Source organism: Colobus angolensis, unplaced genomic scaffold, assembly GCF_000951035.1.
Source record: "Colobus angolensis palliatus isolate OR3802 unplaced genomic scaffold, Cang.pa_1.0 Scaffold142, whole genome shotgun sequence".
NCBI classification, from domain to species: domain Eukaryota; kingdom Metazoa; phylum Chordata; class Mammalia; order Primates; family Cercopithecidae; genus Colobus; species Colobus angolensis.
The window spans coordinates 3735879-3743134 of record NW_012114511.1 but is presented as its reverse complement, the minus strand read 5'-3'; positions in this window follow the sequence as shown (position 1 = coordinate 3743134).

The window sequence follows — 7256 nt, the reverse complement described above, 5'->3', positions numbered from 1 at the left end:
CTTCCGCCGCCTCCTCGCTCCCCCTCCCGGATGCAGCGCTGGGCGCGGAGCCAGGCCGGGGGAGCCTTCGACGCAGTGAGCGCGAACTGAGCAGGCGCTGCAGCCCGGGCTCCCCCTGCAGTCTCTGGGGAGCCGCCACTGCCGAGGCGCCCGGACTCCGGGATAACATTCCTCACCCCAAGCCTGGCCAAGGCGAGGGGAGAAGGAAGCAGGGCGTGGGTGGTTGGGGGGAGAACGATTCCCGCAGGTCTCCCGGGGGCCGGACGCGAACAGGGAAGCCCTCCCCGCCCCCAAGACGCAGTCAAATGCGCACCCCAAAGGGAACAGGGATTCCGGGAAGGGAAGGCCCCTCCTGCTCTAGCTCTGAATCCAGAGGAGGTGCTGTTTTTCTGGATTTAAAAAGAAAACAAAGTGTATGTGGGGAAGGAGGGTGCTTGACGACACCGAGAGAGAAGGGAGAAGGTGAGGGCCTAAGGGAGGAGGTGAGGGCCTCGGTGAACCCCAACAGCCTCTGGAGGTCGGGGTAAGGGGGTTTAGGTGGGGGAGGGTGTAACTCTTGGACTTCATCCCCCTGTAGCTGTCCCACCTCCAAACACATTTTCTTACAAAAATCAACTTAAGGAATCCAGCAATGAACCAGGACCCCCTTGTCTCGGAGCCTGCCATCTGAAGTACGCTGGGGAGGTGGGGGGCTCACTCCCACTGTCTACAGAGTTGTCCATTGGGGCAGGAGTGATGCGCTTCTCAGAGGACTCCTGCCGCAAGGGCAGAAAGGCCAGGCTATTGTAGCGCAGATGATCCTGTGTCTGAATGTTCATTTTGCCACTCCCTGGTAGGGTACCTTAGCCAAATTTATTTTTTTATGTTTTTATTCTTTCTGATACGGGGTCTCACGCTGGCACCCAGGTTGGCGTGCAGTGGCGCGAGCTCACTGCAACCTCCGCCTCCCAGGCTCAAGTGATTCTTCAGCCTCCGCCTCTCGAGTAGCTTGGACTACAGGTGCCTGCCACCATGCTTTTTTTTTTTTTTTTTTTGTATTTTCGTAGGGGGTTTCACCGTGTTGCCCAGGCTGGTCTTGAACTCCTGAGCTCAAGCTATTAACCCACTTCGGCCTCCCCAAGTGCTGGGATTCCAGGTGTGAGCCACAGCGCCCAGCCAGCCAAGCTTCTTGTTTGTTTTTGTTTTTTGCTTTTTTTGAGACAGTCTCCCTGTGTCACCCAGGCTGGAGTGCAGTGGGGCGATTTTGGCTCACCACAATCTCCGCCTCCTGGGTTCAAGCTATTCTTCTGCCTTAGCCTCCCTAGTAGCTGGGACCACAGATGCACCCCACCACACCCGGCTAATTTTTGTATTTTTAGTAGAGATGAGGTTTCACCATGCTGGCCACCCTGGTCTTGAACTCCTGACCTCAGGTGATCCACCTGCCTCAGCCTCCCAAAATGCTGAGATTACAGGCGTGAGTCACCGTGCCCGGCCAGCCACGCTTTTTGTGTCTGACTTTCTTCAACTGTAAAATGGGGCTAATGTTAATAATATACACATGGGGCCGGGCTAGTGAGACTCTGTCTCAAATAAATAAATAAATAATAGTAATAATACCCACATGAGGGCCGGGCGCAGCGGCTCACTCCTGTAATCCCAGCACTTTGGGAGGCCGAGGCGGGCGGATCACGAGGTCGGGAGATCTAGACCATCCTGGCTAACACGGTGAAACCCCGTCTCTACTAAAAAAAAAAAAAAAAAAATTAGTCGGGGGGGGGGGGGGGGGCTTGTGGTCCCAGCTACTCAGGAGGCTGAGGCAGGAGAATGGGGTGAACCGGGAGGCGGAGCTTGCAGTGAGCCAAGATCGGGTCACTGCACTCCAACCTGGTGGGCGACAGAGCTACACTCCGTCTCAAAACAAAACAAAACAAACAAAAACAAAAAAAAACTACATGGGAGTATTGTTGTGAGGACTGAAATTTATGTGGGCTGCCATATGTCAAGTCCCAACGCACGGTACCTGCCTTGCAATTGGCATTTGACAAACAGTGGCTATTGTTCTTTTCAGGGGCTTTGGATCCATAGGGTCATCCACAGTTCACCCATCCTCAGCCTCCAAGAAAACTCCAGTGACCCTTTTCTGGAAAGCTGTGAAGATGGGGAAAAACATACCAATCCTATCACAGGGGACATAATCCCTAAGAGTTGATGTGAATCCTTCTTGCTGCAGTAGAATGTTTCCTAGAGCAGAATTTTTCAACTTTGTGCAGCAGAATCACCTGTGAAGGTCTGAAAAAGATAGGTTTTACCATGGACCAACTGCGTCACAATCTTCCCGGGCTTGTGAGTGCCAGCACTGAGCCAAGGTATCAGCCTGGGATTCTTGTGCTGTCCCTGGAAAGCCACCCAGACTCGGAGAGAACATCCTCTGCCCCAGCCAGGGCAAACCAGTTCCCCGGTGATTCTCCTGTGCGGTTCACCTAAGGTATTTTCAGGTTCTTGCTGAAGCTTAGCACAGAAAATTCTCATAGTCTACGTCTGTATCTTTTGTTTTGCATGACCAACATCAATTCCCTTTTCTTTTTATTAATATTCCCCAGCCAGCAGTTTCCTTTGGGGAGCCACCCTAGTCCATGTGGTTGGGGGCAGATAGCCCCCACCCTAGATCTATGAGTAGGTATGTTGCCTGGGCCTGGCCATCCACCCAGGCCCAGGAGTGGATCGTTTCCCTAGCTGTAGTGATTGAGTCAGGATGGGCACATGACCCAAACCAGGCCAATGAGAATCACTTTTTCCAGAACTCCTGGGAAAGGGAAATTCCCTTTCTCTGATGGTACTAAGCCAATAGGATGTAAGCCTGGAGGCCATCTCTCCCACAGGCCTGGAGAGCCTGCCTGAGAATGAAGCCAATGCAGGGGAAGTCAGAAGAGACAGACATACAGAAGAAACGACGGACAGACAGAAGGTCCCTGCACTCAGCCTGAGCTTTTTAGTTATGCAGGCCAATGAATTCCTTTTTTATTGAATAAAATAAAACATCCTCAGTTAGTTTCTCTTACAACCTAACCGGTTGAATACCCATTATCAACAACAATAAAAACTTCCCTGAGGACTAACTGCGGTCAAGGTTTGGGAATAAGAACCATGGCATAGGCCTTTGCCTCTAAGGCGCTTACACCTGGGTAGAAGGGAACCTGGATTCTATGTTACAAGAGAATAAAGAATAGGAAGGAAGCAGCCCTGTTAGCCAGCAAAACTCAGTGATGTTAAGGGACATAGGAGATAAGAGGAGGGAGAGATTCCAGGGGGCTGGGAGACGGTCAGGGACATTGAAGAGGTTTTGGAGGAGGAGGAACAAGAGAAAGCCCAAACTTTGTGGTGGGAAAGTGAGAAAGTGTTTGAGGCCAGGCTTGGGGGTGGGTTGGCCAGGAGCACCCATGTGTAGTCTGTTTGGGCAAAAAGAGGCTGGAAGGTGAGGAGATGGGCTGGAGTAGAGAGATTTCCTTTTGGGAAGTAGCAGCAGGTAAAGTTAAATAAAACATTCATTCTTTTAAAAAGGTTTATTGCCCACTGTGTGTATTGGATGCAGTGCTAAGTCTTAGAGATTCTGCAGTGAGGCTTTGTTCTCATGGAAAATACCATTCAGTGGGATAGACAGAAATAAACAGTTATGCAAATAAAAAGGATAATTTCAGATCATGGTGAGTGTGGCTTATATACTAGGAAGGTGAGGGAAAGGCATATTGGAGGAGGTGGCATTTATGCAGTGATAAAAGATAAAAAAGAGGAGAGGAAACTGGCTCTGCATAGAGGGGTGTGGTGGGGCGAGCACTGCAGGCAGAGGGCCAGCCTTGCAAAGGCCTCGGAAGGGAAGGGAGTCCGACTGTGATCTTTCTGGGGCCTCAGGTGAAGGTGTGGACAGCAAGAATTGTGCAGAGCCAAATGTACCAGTCCACCCCCACTCTCCCTTGTTCTGTCCTCACAGCTCATACAGGGGAGAAGGTGGCCCTTCCCAACCCTGCCCAGCCCCTGTGGTGTGAGCCCCTGGAAGGCAGCTTCCACCCAGGAATGGTAGGAGGAGCTGAGCTCAGAATCCTGTGTGCTGCCCAGGCCTTAGCCCATCACAAACAGGGCTGAAAGTCACCGCCCTAGATAGGGTTATGCTGCTGACCTGGCTTCTTAGCTGCAAGGCTGGGGCATCTGAGTCACCTCACTCCCCTCTGGTCTATCTTTTGGCCAGTGGCACACTTCTGTTTGCTGTGACTGGGGGGACAGAAAAGGGAGGAGACGGTGAAAAAATTGGCCCCTCCCGTGGAGCCAAATCTCAGTTGGGGCTAGTGAGCGCCCCACTTGTGACCAACAGCCCAGGTGAAACAACCGGCCTGGGGCCTGCAGGAAACCATGTTGGAGGTAAGGAAGGCCCCGAGTCACTCTGTACCCTGGTCTAGGGGCCTACTGGGCCTCAAGGGTGCTTAGGAATGACCTGGGGCTCTCAGACCTTGCTGGCCAAGTGACTGATACCAGAAGCCGGGGGAAAGGTGAGAGGCCCTCGGCTGATGTCTGCACTTAGACCTGTCTTTGCAAACAGGAGAGGAGGAGGAGGTAGAGGGGAGAGAGAACTGAGCTTGCCCAAGGCTGCTGGGGCTCCAGGAGAAAGCCAGTGGAACCATCCCATCTCCAACACCTGACCCAGGGCTGAGCCGGCTGCAGCTCTCAGAGGAAAACAAGCCCCTTTTTCCATTGCTGCTTCCTCCTCCCCAGCCCTGAGCTACGTCAGCACCCACTGGGCTGTTCAGGCCGTGGTTTGCACGTGGCCAGCCTGAGGCTCAGGAAGTGACTCTCTTGGGGTTTGTCTGGGGCACCTGTCACACTTTCCGACCGACTTTCCAACTGAAGGCTGATGGGCCTTGAATGGGTCTGGGGCAGTTCTGCTCCTACCCCAGGGAGGGCTTTGAGGGGTGAGAAGAAACCTGAGGAGGCCAGGCATGAGATGGGACAGAAGGTGCCCTGAGGGGTCTGGTGAGAGGGAGTGGCATGAGGAAGACAAGGGAGAGAGAGTGAGGATCATCCTGGAGTGCTGAAGTGTGAGCCATTTTATCTACTCCTTCAAGATGCCAGAGGACAGTGCTAGGTGAAGGGCCGTGCAGTGCGATGCTGAAGTCTGAGGCACAGGGCGTCTGAAGAGGGTGCCTGGCGTGCTCTGGACAGCATCCAGGGGCTGCAGGGAAGAGATCACAGAGGATTGAGGCCCTGGCGATGGGGGTCGGGGGTCCTGCCTGGGAGAGTTGGGGTCTGGGCTGCTATCCCCAGAGGCTGCCTGGGGAGCGATGCACCAGGCAGAGTCAGGTTAGGCCTAAAGTGGAAGATCCTGGGGCATCAGCACTTGGGAGGGGCACAGTCTGTCCTCAGGGGTGGGAGTCTATAAAGGGAAGAGGGAGTGGGTGGAAGTGGGTCTTCTCTACCCTGCAGTGCCCTGCAGATACAGAACGAGGCTGCTGCCCTTGGACATCCGTCCCTCTGCCCTGTGCTGGCCAGTCCCTCTCCCAGGGCTAAGGCTGGCAGGACCCTGGGCTCAGAGGACAATCCAGCCTCTGGTGGTTTCTTTGCTCCCCCTACCCCCAGCTGAGTGTGCAGTAAAGCCAGCCGGCTGCAGAAATCTCTGGAAGCTCGTTGGGCAGGAGAGGGAGGGGAGCATTACATAAGAGCCCACTGATGTGCAGGAAGTTGAGAGCAGCCTTTAGATTAGAAAGGCAGCATTTCCACCCAGCCCAGAAAGGCAGGAATAGCAACGGCGGTTATTTCTGGCCCCTCACCACCGCCCAGCGCCGGGGCTGCTCAGCTTCTTGGTGGGTGAGCTTGGGTTCTGCAGGCCTTGGTGTGGGGGATGGGGAGGGAGGGAGCAGGCAGCCCCTGGGGTCACCCCACTCTGGCACCGGCTTCACCCCCAACTTCCACTCCAGCAAACACCAGGGTGCAGGAAAAACAGCAATAATAATATCTGTGCTGCTTGTTGCCTCTGATTTTCCTCAATCTCTGGATACATTCTCCATCCCCGCCCTCACCCCATACACGTTAACCATGTGACAGGCTCTGTGCTAAACACTTGACAGGCATTTGTCCTCACAGTGCCTTATGAGGCAGGTGCCATCCTCACCCCCATCTCACTGATGAGGAAACGTACTCAGAGAGGGCAGGTGATTTGCTCTAGGCCACAGAGCTGCCCACTAGTAGAGTCAGGATTCCAATCCAGACAGCCTGGCTTCAGAGCCCTCCGGCTGAACCCCAGCTCCTACCAAGAACTCTTCTCTGGGACCCCAGAATGAATCAGATGAAACTTTCACTTTCACCCTGCAGGGTGCTTGAGTCAAATCGGGTAGGGGAGACAGACATAGGAACAGGTCACTTAAATTCATCCATTCAACAAGTATTTATCAAACATCATTTCTGCTCTAGGCATTAAAGATACAGAGTGGTGAGGAGGGTCCCCCTCTTTGGCAGCTTGTAGCCCAGTGGGGGAGAGAGACGTTAAGAAGCACTTGGAGCAGTGTGACACACACTGTCATGGGGGAAGCACAGTGAATGCGGGGGCCCTGATCCAGCTCCCACCCCCTGAAGTGCTTCCCAGGCAGTCAGAGAGCCAACTTGCCATTTAAAAAATCATCGCAGGAGGCTGTGAGGGGCATGGGAAGGGCAGATGATGAGACCGGCAGGCACCCATGCAATGGTCCAGGAGAGAGGATGGGGTCTCGACGCATCAGCACCAGCTATCATAGGGGCCCCTGCAGGGGCCTCCTAGGCAGAAACAGAAAGACAGCCAGAAAAGCTGACACCCATGCTGACTGACAAGCTGCCCAGCCCAAAGGAGCATCCATCTCCCTGGGTACAGTGGCAGTAGGGTGGTTGGGAGGCTGATGGAAGGGCCCTGTCATTTTTCCTTCCTCCAACCATCTTCCTATCAACTCCCTCCATACAGGAACCCTGTTTTAAGGCAAAGTCAACATGCGTGAGTGAGAAGGAAGATGGCGCCCAGCACAGGAGAGAGAGCTTCCATCCACGATCATGCTGACAAACAGCCATAAGGGCGGGAGGTTCTGCTTCTGTCCCTAGGAACATCCTCAGAAAAGTCTCAGCTGTACTCCTGGCAGAGGCAGCACTTCTCTTCCTAAAAGCAGGCACAGGGAGGGATCTGGAGCTTACAGGATCCAGCTTCCCTCTGGTCCAGTTGCAGAGAAGGCCATCATGGCAGGACACAGCAGTATTTTTTTTTTTTTTTT